Consider the following 13438-nt stretch of genomic DNA (forward strand, 5'->3'; position numbering starts at 1 on the left):
ACACTCTTTCTTGTGTGCTCCATGTGTCAAAGAGCAACTGTGGAAAAGACTCGGGCCTGATTCATGTGTAAAATCAACTCATTGCAATGCTGAGTGAAATATGTGGCTCTCTAGCTGGTTGTAAGGTCCCTTTTGGTTTTGGAGCATTTTTGATGTGTGATCACTGCCTTTAAAAAACAAGTTTGTGGGCAAAGCAAGCTGAAACATATTCTAAAAAATGTGAATAATTTTAATATTTAGTAAGACATCACTTTGTAAACAAGCAGCTTTATTTGTGCATGTCCCGTGTGTGTGTCGTATTTGAGTGTGGCTTGCTTTCTGCTGTGTTTACATGCTTTTAATGCTTTCCTGCTGCGTACATAAAGTCCAAGGATTGCTTGTTAAATCTGTCTGCCACAGTTATCACCTGGTACACCCTGCGGAGTGCCGTAATTACTTACAGTCATCTCTTTCCGCCAGGTGGAAATGTAACTTTGCTTCAGGCCCATGAGACACACATGCTTAAAGGACAGGAACTTAATCAGTAACAGCTACAGTTACTGACTCTGCTGCAGGAGTCTGACGGCGGTGCCACCTGTTTAAGAGGACTTTTACTGGCATACACCTGTTGGGCATCCTGATCACATTGGCTCATCTGTGTGTTAACAGATTCAAATGTAGTTTATAATTTCAATTATATATTATTTTCCTTAAAGAAAAGGAACATCGATGCTAAAGCAAACTTTTCACGGGGAAAAAAAGCACATTTTCAGCAGCATGACAGGTAAGTGTTTTTTAAGAAGATCTGTAATCACTCTGCCTGCTTTCCTGGGTGTTGGGCTACTTTTCTTTTCTTTACATCACTAACACTTTCCCAAGTTGTCAGTCTCAGTACTAACATGTAGTCCAATCACCTTCTCGCCTGCCTTGTTTGAGCCAATCAGCCTCTGCTTCGCATGGTTTAAATCTATGCTCTCTGCCATTCACCCTTTCCAACTCTCTTTTATGAAACCCACCTCCTCCTCATCTCCCCCTCAGACACCTCAGCCCGAGCTCTACTTAAGCATCAGTCTTCATCTTCAACCCCAACCGGCGTCTAGACTGTGGAGGGGGATTCGGTTCTGCCATGATGGGTCATCGGAGTCTAATCGCCAAACACATTAATTTCTCTACCTCATTGTCACGATCCTGGGTCTTATGACCCAGCGTTTTGAGTTTTAGTTCATTTTGATGTTTATAGTGTATGTTTAAGCTCAGTGTTTCATTGTTTCCTATTTTATTTTGAAAGAGGTCCTGTGTTTCGGTGCTCTGTTTTGCTCTTTCCCTGTAGGCGACGTTATGTTCATGTTGTGTCTACTTTGCCTTTCTGCCCCATGTTTCAGCTCCCTATGTTCTGTCTCAGTTGCTGTTAAGTTTACATGTTTTGAGTTCAGTCAGTGTGTTTCCTGTTTTACTTTGAAGGGCCACGTCTCATGTGAGTGTTTCTAGTTTTGCTTCCCTTGTCTCATCCAGCCTGATTACTCCCAGCTCTCCTTCTGTGTCTCATTCCCTCGTTATCCCTCTGTGTATTTAAGCCCTGTGTTTCTCTTTGTCAGTGTTGTAGTCTCCCTCATGGCTGTGTTTCCCTGTGTGTTAGTTATCCATGTCCCAGTTTAGTGTAGTTATATTTTTTGTGCCATTCTGCAATAAAGCAGCTTTTTGAGTTTAATTTCGGTGTGGTGAGTTTTGTGTTTGGGTCCTTCTCCTGCCTGGACACAGCCGAAACATGACACTCATTAAATCATGTTCAGTTTTCCAAGTGATGTCTCCTTATTGGAATCTCATCTGTCAAAGGTTTACTGAAGTTTATTGAAGCAACTGTTGTTAAGAGTTGGCACTGTAAAAATAAAACTGATTTGAACTTAAATCTAGGTTTTAGGTGTTTTCACTGGCAGGTGGATGCAGATACAGAGAGCTTTAGCCTGAGCTGGACTTCTTGAAGGCTTGCTGGAGTTTTTAAAGGGGGACCTATCATGTCTACTATGCCCAGCTATATTTTTGCATTCTTTTCATTTATTTTCCAGTTTAAAATAATCTTTGTTAATTTATCATAGGTCTTAGTGCAGCCTCTGAGTGTAACCGCAGTCTGTAATGAGGAGGTTTAGCTCCACTTCCTTTTAGGGCCACACTCTCTTTGAGCCAGCTGTCCTCCTATTGGCTGCCCCTCTTAAACAGAATTCTTTAATAGCAGGTGGGTTGGGATTCTGTCGTGCCATCCTGTCTTCTGATATCCACTCACTGACATGTCACTGATGATGCTTTAGTGTCATGGTCCTAAGGTTTTTCTGATAATTTTGGAGTTATTTGTATTTTTATTGAATATATTTGTGTCTATGATGATCTTTAGGTTTCAGAGTCATTTCAGTTTTGAATTTAGTTAATTACTATATAGGGGAGACCGGGGATAGTTGTAACGTGGGTCAGTTGTAACACTTCCAATTTCTCCAATCAGGGCTAAGTTTCACATGATGTGACTCATCCTGTGCATGCCCAATTCAGAACTGCTATCACATGTGAAAAATCAGCACATTTTGTCAAACACAGACAATTTAACACGAAAAAAAGTAATTTGTATGCCAAAAAGTACGTTTTTCTACTTTATTTCAATTTCTAATAGCATTATCTGCTTTGCAGTTAAACTCATCAAACTTAAATTATGTTATTTGTATGTCTATGGGGATATATTCTGTGTAGGTCTTTAGTGCTAATGTTTTAGCCGTTGGCTGTAATGTTAGCTAGTTCATGGCTATAGGAGTCTGGGTCAGTTGTAACAGCAACAGTCTGGGTTAGTTGTAACAATAATGCAGATGTTACAACTTACCACACTATTACTTTAACTTATATTAAACAAGTTGGGGCAACGACATCAGCAGAGAGAGGTTCACTGGTCACCTTTGTATATGCGGTTAATGCCATTGGCAACACAATTCCTCCACTGTTTGTGTTCCCACACATACATTATGCAGACCACTGTGTCAGAGATGGACCAGTAGGAAGTACTGGTAGTGGAAATAAATCAGGATGGGTGCAAGAAACAGATTTCCTTCCATCTTTCTGAAGCACTTTGCAAACCACACCAAGGAAAGCCATGATAAAAAGTAATGGAATTGCGATGCTGGTGAACAACTACATTTTTTCAGCTTCATTGTTATGTTCAAAATTGGTGCAAGAGTTGTAGGTTATAATGCCCACTGAGCCAATGAGGCCAAACTCAAGGAAGACCAACCAAAATTAATGAAATATTCAGTTGCAGAAAATTCCATAATTTGTCTTTTTTGGGGGGTTGACATATGTTCAAAAGCTAGATTTCTGCATTCTGTCACACACACACATAGTTACATAAATGGCTCTAAGTGCATTCATGTGTTGAATAAACAAAGATTACATGTTAATGTTTTGTCAGTACCCTTATTTCATTGTGTTACATTTCACCCCAGGATATGTTACAACTAACCCAGACTATGGGGTTAATTGTAACATTTCACTCTTTATGTTTGAGGCCATATCATGCAATGGGTAATTGTGCTGCAGAGAAAATAGCTGCACTATTTAATAGCAGAGACATGTAAATACTTTGCATTACATTTTGAATCCACTACCTTAAAAGAGCTCCAATTTACAGACAGAAATGTCAAAAATGTTACAACTATCCCCGGTCTCCCCTACTTTTATTTCTTTTCTTCACATTTATCTGCACATTACTTCACATTTATCCCAGGAAAGAAAAATCCTACTATACTTACATACAGCCCTTGTTGTAAAGTATTGTGAAGAAATGTAATATGGGTGTGTAATGCACTAAAAATCCAGAGAACAATGTACTTTGGCTTATTTCTTTAGGTGTGACATAACTTATTTAGATTAGCTGATTAAATAAGATGAAACTTTAATGAGGCTGGGGTAAATCTGCTGCGGTAGATAATGAGATACAGCAGGGGAAGATAAGAGCAGACTGGATGAGCGTCCATAAATTAAGTAAAGCCATTTAAGCGGGCTACAACAAAAGCATCAGGCATGTACAGTATGCAACCATATTAGGAAAAACCCCCCAATAAAATACATTAAGAGAAACACGAGATAGAAAAACACAGCATATGCAATTTCAAGCTAAATGAAGCCGAAGAGAGTTGTATTCATTTTGTTATGCCGAGAGCTTTTTCAGAACATCCACAAAGGATAAAAAATGCTTCAGCACAAGAACAGCTTCCACTCCTGCCCTCTGTCACATCTCCTTCCCTTCTTTTCCTTTGATGTTTAACGGTGAAGTAATGTTGAGGTAACATCTGGAGCTGTAAAAAAAAAAAGTGTAAAACAAAAATGTATTATCTGTTTCTTCTGTGTTGGTTTTTTGGGTTGCTGACACAGCATTGAAACCTATCCACCAGACTTCTACGAACTTCTTTCAGATAAACACAACTCCCTGGAGACACCTGGAGAGTCCAGCTGTCTCGGGCCTTGGACAGGTCACCGTTCTATCACAGTGCCAACGCTGGCAGAGAGAGGCAATCATTAAAACTTTGAAATTACCAGTTAACCTAACATGCAGGTCAGTGTGCTGTGGAAGGAAGCCGCAGCACTCAGAAAGAACCCCCTGCATGCTTTGACCTTCTTGTTCTGAGGCTACAGTGCTGCTGACTGCGCTGCTAAAATGATGAAACACATTTTTGTTTTTCTTTGAATCATTTTCATTTTTAATAAAACACATTTTCTATCCAATATTCATGTTTTGCCCAACAAAGGCTGCCAACCTACGTCTACAGTGTGCTCTGCTGCCTCTCATCCTATCCCAGTCTTGTTACCATATCCTTTTATTTAATCCTTTTTTTTCTCTGCCAGAAATGTTTGTAGCTGTTTTTTCTATTTACTTTTTTTTAAGTGTGTATATAATTTTAAAAAATACTGTACCAGGCCATTAAAAGGAAAACTGAGTATTTTACTCCTAATCTTACTACACATGCAGAAACTGTGGACAAGATTCCACCTGAAGGATGCTTACACAGTTGGCGTATTGCTATTTAGAGTCTCGCAGATGAATCTGTGCAGTCACAAAATGAAATGAAACTTGGACGTTTGCAATCAAACGGTGGCTCAAGCAGAACACTGGCAGAAGAGTTTAATCTTAAATTTAAACTTATTCAGGAAGCTACTTGGAAACGTATTTCAGTTGTACCTCCTATAACCTAATTATGCTATCAAACCAGTGTTTATTACATTAAATTTAAAAAAGAAAAGCTTACTTGCCATAAGAGGATCTGTCCTGAATTATCACTAAAGCTCGTGATTTTGTATGATTCCCCAAAGGAGTAGTCTGGGTTATATAATTACTGTAATTAAGCCAAAACTAGACTTTGAGCCTAAACTGAGACATTTACTCAGCATGTACCTGTGGAGGATTTTATATTAAAGCTTTGTGCTTGACATGGTGTGGGGATTTGTTGCTGTGTTTGCTGCTGAGGCAGAACATCTGGACTCCTTCATGAGACCACATACAACACCTGGATGCGCTTATAAACAGGCAAAGAATGTGTGAATTAACGTGCTCACACGCAGGTGAATGGGTATTTTAAAAGCTCATTTAGCAAAGCGGAGCATGTGGTGTAATGATAGATAATTATACATTACTGATTTTTATTCTTCTATGTATGCCGTTTATGTTTTTTTAATGTAAGGCTACATTTTTCTTCACTGTCCATTACAGAATCGTTTTCTCAGCTGTCATCTTCGCACAAAGAGATTATTAAACTAAATTATGACAACCAAAAAAAAAGAAAAAAAGATTACAGCCTGTGTTGTTGATGTGAAGTGACATAAAATGCAAGTTAGAATGTGCAAATATGCCCTGGGGGCGGGGCTATGGCTCTCTACATCCACTTGCAGACCATTAAATGGGGAAACCATTTGAATACAAGCGCGCCGATCCACACAGGTGTGCACACGGGTGTTCACTGTTCGTAGACTTTGTGCGCACATTGTGCGCATTCAATATTTAGTATTTACTGCTGTTTACACTTAGCTAGATTAATGCGATGGTGTTGTGTTTAGTATGTTGCTTTGTTTTGGTTTTTTTTGCTTGTTTTCTATTCTTTCTCTCTCAACAGGTGATCCAGGAGATATTTTTTTCCCTTTCTCACTGTCCCTCTCCCCTTCTGTTTTTCTTTTCCTTCCTCTCCTATCCCTCACTCATGTCTGTCCCGTCTGTAACAACTGAAAATAAAATAAAATAAATAATAAAAACAAAGGTCGATCAAATGGACCAATACGGCAATGCCATGATGATCCATTTGGCAAAATAAATCCATTGGGTATCCTTGTTGGTCTTCAGACAACAATTCTGACGGCTAAAGAACCAAATGGGACAGGCAGAAAAAAAAGAAAAGAATGTGCAAAAAGTACATGAAAATCAAGAAAAAGAGAAAAACAATGAGCGTTAGAGATACTGAACATGTAGGTTTGTGTCTTGTGGTGCTGACACTGCTGCAGTTTTCCACAAGATTTCCACCTTTTGTCCATTTTCCTTTCCTGAGAGAACTCATCTCCACACCAGATGAGTCCAGAAGACAGATGAGCTTCCCACAGTCTCTTGTGTTTTTAACTTTTTTTAACCTGCACACAATCAAAGCAGTGAAGAAGAAGAAGAAGTGAAGAAATGATGCTCACTAATTTCTTCCTAATGACTTAGTAGGACAATTAAACTTTGTTTAGATGAAAGAGTAAAATCTTGTGCCTTTCCCACAGGTCATTCGAGTTATTATGGACTTACATCATCGTGTCCTAGATAAACCACAATCTGTCGCCCTGTAGGTTTCATTTACAGCTTTAAAAGAGGAGATATCTACTTTCTACATTCAACTCATGCATAAAAATCCACTGGGAATTACAGCAATAGTCTTGGGACGACTTACCTGGTCATTGCATTCTCCTGACTTTATATTACTGTCTTTATACAACTGTTGAAACTTTTTATTACATCCTGCATCAACTCTGCAGTGGCTGATGTGAAATTCTGTGCAGAGATGTGCTTTGTGAAGCTGAGATCGCAAAGAGGAGCCAGATGAGGTGGTGAGAGTTGAAGCAAACCTGCTCCTGTGTTTTACTGTGATCTGAAGTTTCCCCATCTGTATAATAAAAACCGCATCTGTGTGAGGATGTGCGCAGCCGATCTCTCTTATGCACAGCATTAGGAAGTGTATGCGGATAATGTGGATGCTATCATAACAACTGGCAGGAAAGCTCATATAATTAAGGAATGCAATAAAGTTAATGAGGAAAACATCACAGGGGAGACAGACGTATACCTGTGTGAGCGATAGTGCAGCGTGCTTGTATCAAAGAGCAGTCTTCACAATACAAGAGAGGCGGGCTGATGACGAGCAGCAACACATTTCAGTTACATCTAGGGTCTGAAACGATTCATCAAAGCAGCAGTTAGTTTGGCTTCTGTGCTCAAAGCTCATCTCTCCCCACAAATATGATGCACATAGAAATTGGGGAGTGATGAGTACACATCCTCCAGAGCCTAAAAGTGGATGCTGGGGCGGTGGAGGGTTTGAAACAGCAGGCAGCGATGCGGAGCAGCTGCACTGCTGAAGTGCGAGAGGAGAGATGGGAAATTCTGCAGCTTAAATAGACTGGGTACCGTGTACAACACAGTCTGTGTGTGTGCAGGTGTGTGTCTGTGTGCACTGCTCCTACATTACCGACACTGACTGAGATTTGCTACAGGCTGGCTTTAAGTCCCAAATCGGCCATGAGTGAATATGTCTGAACCGGTGTTCTCAAAGTGCGGCCTGCGGGCCAGGGGCCGCCCCGAGTGACGCTTTGTGCAGCTTGTGAGTGAATAAAAAATAACTACGCATTTCATTCATGGTTCCCTTCATTCATTCATTCGATTCAGCAATGCAGCATTGTAGATATTCATACATACTAATCTTTCTTATTCCTATTATTCTTATTTTTTACCCTGAATAAATTACTAGTTGTTTAATGTATGCATACTCAGAGTCAAAAGTGGTTTAATTGGTTCAAATGATCAGAGCAGCAATTTCCAAGTAATCAAATTGCAAAGTAATAAAATAAATAAAATAACTAAAAAAAACTTTGCATTTTGGAAACTCTTCAGTGTTGGGGTGTAGTTCTAGAGCCTCACACATTCAATGCATAAGACATGAGGTGTGAGCATAGCACATAAAATATATGAGTTTCAAGTTTCCCAGTTAATGAACTGGGACACGCAGATTCATACTTGTGGCTGCTTAAAGATCTCTTAACTAAGCTGTAAAGCTGAAACACAGTGGCAGGTTTTGGAACGTATTCCCTTCTCTGACAGAAACAGGAACATGAATAGCATCTTTCTGCAATGTTGCTATAAAATACATGTACAGTGGGGCAAAAAAGTATTTAGTCAGCCACCGATTGTGCAAGTTCCCCCACTTAAAATGATGACAGAGGTCAGTAATTTGCACCAGAGGTACACTTCAACTGTGAGAGACAGAATGTGAAAAAAAAAAAATCCATGAATTCACATGGTAGGATTTGTAAAGAATTTATTCGTAAATCAGGGTGGAAAATAAGTATTTGGTCAATAACAAAAATACAACTCCATACTTTGTAACATAACCTTTGTTGGCAATAACAGAGGTCAAACGTTTACTATAGGTCTTTACCAGGTTTGCACACACAGTAGCTGGTATTTTGGCCCATTCCTCCATGCAGATCTTCTCAAGAGCAGTGATGTTTTGGGGCTGTTGCCGAGCAACACGGACTTTCAACTCCCGCCACAGATTTTCTATGGGGTTGAGGTCTGGAGACTGGCTAGGCCACTCCAGGACTTTCAAATGCTTCTTACGGAGCCACTCCTTTGTTGCCCGGGCGGTGTGTTTTGGATCATTGTCATGTTGGAAGACCCAGCCTCGTTTCATCTTCAAAGTTCTCACTGATGGAAGGAGGTTTTGGCTCAAAATCTCACGATACTTGGCCCCATTCATTCTGTCCTTAACACGGATCAGTCGTCCTGTCCCCTTGGCAGAAAAACAGCCCCATAGCATGATGTTTCCACCCCCATGCTTCACAGTAGGTATGGTGTTCTTGGGATGCAACTCAGTATTCTTCTTCCTCCAAACACGACGAGTTGAGTTTATACCAAAAAGTTCTACTTTGGTTTCATCTGACCACATGACATTCTCCCAATCCTCTGCTGTATCATCCATGTGCTCTCTGGCAAACTTCAGACGGGCCTGGACATGCACTGGCTTCAGCAGCGGAACACGTCTGGCACTGCGGGATTTGATTCCCTGCCGTTGTAGTGTGTTACTGATGGTGACCTTTGTTACTTTGGTCCCAGCTCTCTGCAGGTCATTCACCAGGTCCCCCCGTGTGGTTCTGGGATCTTTGCTCACCGTTCTCATGATCATTTTGACCCCACGGGATGAGATCTTGCGTGGAGCCCCAGATCGAGGGAGATTATCAGTGGTCTTGTATGTCTTCCATTTTCTGATGATTGCTCCCACAGTTGATTTTTTCACACCAAGCTGCTTGCCTATTGTAGATTCACTCTTCCCAGTCTGGTTTTTTGCCCCACTGTAAGAATGAATCTTTTCTTATGGACTCAAACACATTTTGCTGAAAAACTGAATATGGAACAAGCAAAGCTTAATACTAAACAATATATATATTAGTTGTATAATACCAGTAGGCCAGCTCTAATAGTAATTTGGTATGGCTTCGCGGGCCAAATGTAATTAGGCTGCGGGCCAAATTTGGCCCGCGGGCCAGAGTTTCACACCTATGGACTAGACCAAAGAGTAGCAGAACACCTGCTACACTTGTTTAGTTTTCAGAGTGTTACTGATGGAGTCCTTCTGAATTAATCATGGGACTATTATCTGTAAGTGTGGAGTTTCCAGCATATCAACAAAAAACAGGTGCTTAATCACTCACTTCAGTTTAGATGACTTTGAACAGCAGTTAATGTGGTAGGCCCTCCACACAAATGCTTAAACAAAAAGTGCAAAGGGGTCAGATGGGAACTGGGTCATTGAGTCATCCTGGAATACACAATTAACCGAAGAGCTGCTCAAGACTATCTCCATCCATAGCCTTGAGAAATGTGTTCGGACCTCTGGATTTCTGTTGTTACTCTTTGTTCTTCTGTCGTCACATGAAAACAGCAGCTTCCAATACAGACTGTAAATGCATGCTAGTGTTTGTTGTAAGGGTGTGTATTTATGGCAGCTTATTCAGCTGATATTGCAGAAAACACATTGATGTGGACACACGCAGATACGGTGAGCATCTGGACACAAGATTAGTTTAATGTTTTCTGGGCAGTCTAACAACTGTTAGGGTGGCACCCTGGCAAACACACGCATACACCTTTATCTGGAAAACACTGCCGCCCATCAGGGCAGGGACATCTGGAGTTTGACGAGTCCATGTTAGTAGGCCACACAGCAGGAGTGGGAACCCTTGGTCCTGGAAAGGTATTTGAGATGCTGTCATGTTTTCCAGGCAGCTGGAGCAGGAATGGTGAGGGAAACAAACAGATGCCAAAATGGAGAAAGGAATTTTGTAAAGGAGTTTGAGAAAGTCTAATGCACCAAGGAGAAAGGAACTCTGCTTGTTTTAGATATTTACCAGTTTTTCAAAAATTATTTTCTCTATTTTTTAACTTTCTGGTTTAGGATTAGATGTTTAGATCATTAACCAACCACTCAAATACATCTACATCTCTATATATGTATGAATCAACATGTCTCCTGTCTTTCTAATATTCCATTAATATATAGTATTAATGGCATATTTCTGTCAAAATGCTAAATGTAGCACCTGCAGCTAGTTTGATCACGAACGCTTTATTGCAATTCAATTCAATTCAATTTTATTTATATAGCGCCAAATCACAACAAAAGTCGCCTCAAGGCACTTCATAGATACAGAGAAAAACCCAACAATCATATGACCCCCTATGAGCAAGCACTTTGGCGACAGTGGGAAGGAAAAACTCCCTTTTAACAGGAAGAAACCTCCAGCAGAACCAGGCTCAGGGAGGGGCGGGGCCATCTGCTGCGACCGGTTGGGGTGAGAGAAGGAAGACAGGATAAAAGACATGCTGTGGAATTGCATGAGCCACTAACTCATAAAAGAGTAGTTTTGTGAAATGTTAATGTTTCTGTTTAGATGAAATAATCAGTTTCATTGTCATTTCTGCATGTTGAGCTGCTGCGAGGCAGCGATTAGCATAGCGCTTGCATCTTTTTCAACCAGCTTGCTGTTTAGCATAAAGGCATCTAGTCTTTATGCTAAACAAAGCTAAGCTAACTGCCAGTGGCTCCAACTTTATACTCAGATTATGCACAAGTTGCTCCATTGGTCACTACTCTAGAAAAAAAACAATGCATCAGCCCAATTGCTGAAGGGGAGCGAGGGCTCAGAACCCATGCATGTCTATAGAGACAACTAGAAATCATAATAATCAGTGATAATGTTACAGCTGTATTATGATACAGGATACGTGACAGCCAAAGACAAATTATTTGGCTCAAAATCTTTTTTTTTTTCAGTGCTTCTGCATATAACATCTGTAGAAATCTCTATGCACTAAAGATCTGAACAATGCTGTGTACCTTCACTCTCCTCTGGGGCTGTAATTCATAAGTTTGACCTAGATTTCATGATCAAACTAGGCCACCTTATTGCCTCTAAACAGATTTAACGGATTGCACATAATTGAGGACTACTCATATGGTGACATAGCCACTGACAAATCAAATTTTCAATACCGATAATTGTTAAAATGGTACTTTAATTACAGAATGAATAGAGGATTTTGGTGCAGCACTGTGGCACAGAATATATTGCTATGCTGTCATGTTAGATATTAACTAGTGATGTATATTATTATTATTATTATTATTATTATTTATTTATTTATTTATTTATTTAGATGCATTTAATGGTTGTTTTCTTTCTTAGGATTTAGCTGATTAGACTATTAGCCTAGCGGCTAGCTCAGCTCAGTTTAGCATAACTTAAAGCAGGGCAACAAAGATGCACAAGCTTTATGTTAATAACCACCTTGCAGCGATTCAACACACAGCAATGGCAGGAGTATTGATCTTCTCATCTATGCAGAATTAAGAATATTTCTTCAAACTAGCTTTGTACGAGTTAGCGCCATGCAATAAAGCTTTCACTATCTATAGCTGCAGGTGCTACATTTAGCATTTTGACAGCAATGCCCCATTAATCCAGAGACATGGGTAGACTGGAAACAAAAGAGACCCTTGAGGTGCAGAGTGTCATCAAGTGCCACGCTTGTCATTTCATGCTGTGATTTCCAGTGTATCTGATGCTGCACAGTATGAGGCACGATTGCTTGAAGGCATGATAGGACGTATTGTACCTTCAGCAAAAATCCTCAAGAAGCAATCGTTTGGAGGGGATTCAGTTCTATTTTGAGTCACATTAGCATGAGCAATACTGTTTATCAAAACATGATAACGATTTGTTTATGGTAATTAATTAAGATATTAATTTAGAAAGTTGAAAACTTTTGTAAGTAAACTTAATCAGAGAATTTGGGCATGGATTTTTCTTTTTTATACGCTTTTATGAGATAGTGCTTTATATCATGCTAACAGAGACAGAATAAAACACTTTTCAGTTTGGGCCTCTACATCTCGGCTCCCATTCTCTCCCGTTTTCATCTTTTTCAAGGCAGAATCACTTTTCTGCTCACTTCATCTCCCTGTGTGACTCTTGCACATTCATTGTGTTGTCGAGGCGAGACTATTCTGTCTTCTTTTCAGCTTCTCCATCAGTTCCCGCCTCTGGTCAGAAGGATTCCTGTGATAGCATCCTCAAAGTTAAGATATGCCCGCACACTGAAACACATAACAGAGACAGAGTGAGACACTGACTCAGAAAGACCGGTTGAATTTCAGTTGTTGTGCACCTTCAATTTACACGACTTCAAATTTTAAATTTTAAACCAAACTGCTCCCTTTAAGTAATGTTCTTTTTGACTAGAAGTGAAAAAGGAAAGCGGTAATGTAGTTTAGTTTGTGAATTTCAATCATGCTGAATTTTAGCTGAACAGAAAATATGTAGAGCCAGTGCCTCCCTAGCTGTGTTTGATGTCTGTAGCTTCGCTCATTTTCTCTGGGCAGCTGGTTATCAGTCTTTTCTCACCCCCTGCTTCTATTGGTCTAATAACTTCTGTGCCTTTTCGGTCATGTCTGCATCAGTATAAAGCATTCTTGTGCAAAGGGAGTGCAGTCTGACTGACTCTTGCCTCTGCATGCATTCAAGCCTCAGGGCAATGGCTTCAGTCTGGATGTACTTCTGACTGGCTGAGTGGGCTGAGTAGGTGGCCGCTTGTCTGTCTGCAATCTGCCTACGACTTCTACCGGGCTAACAGTGT

This window comes from Neolamprologus multifasciatus, chromosome 1 (assembly GCF_963576455.1).
Source record: "Neolamprologus multifasciatus chromosome 1, fNeoMul1.2, whole genome shotgun sequence".
In the NCBI taxonomy this organism is placed as follows: domain Eukaryota; kingdom Metazoa; phylum Chordata; class Actinopteri; order Cichliformes; family Cichlidae; genus Neolamprologus; species Neolamprologus multifasciatus.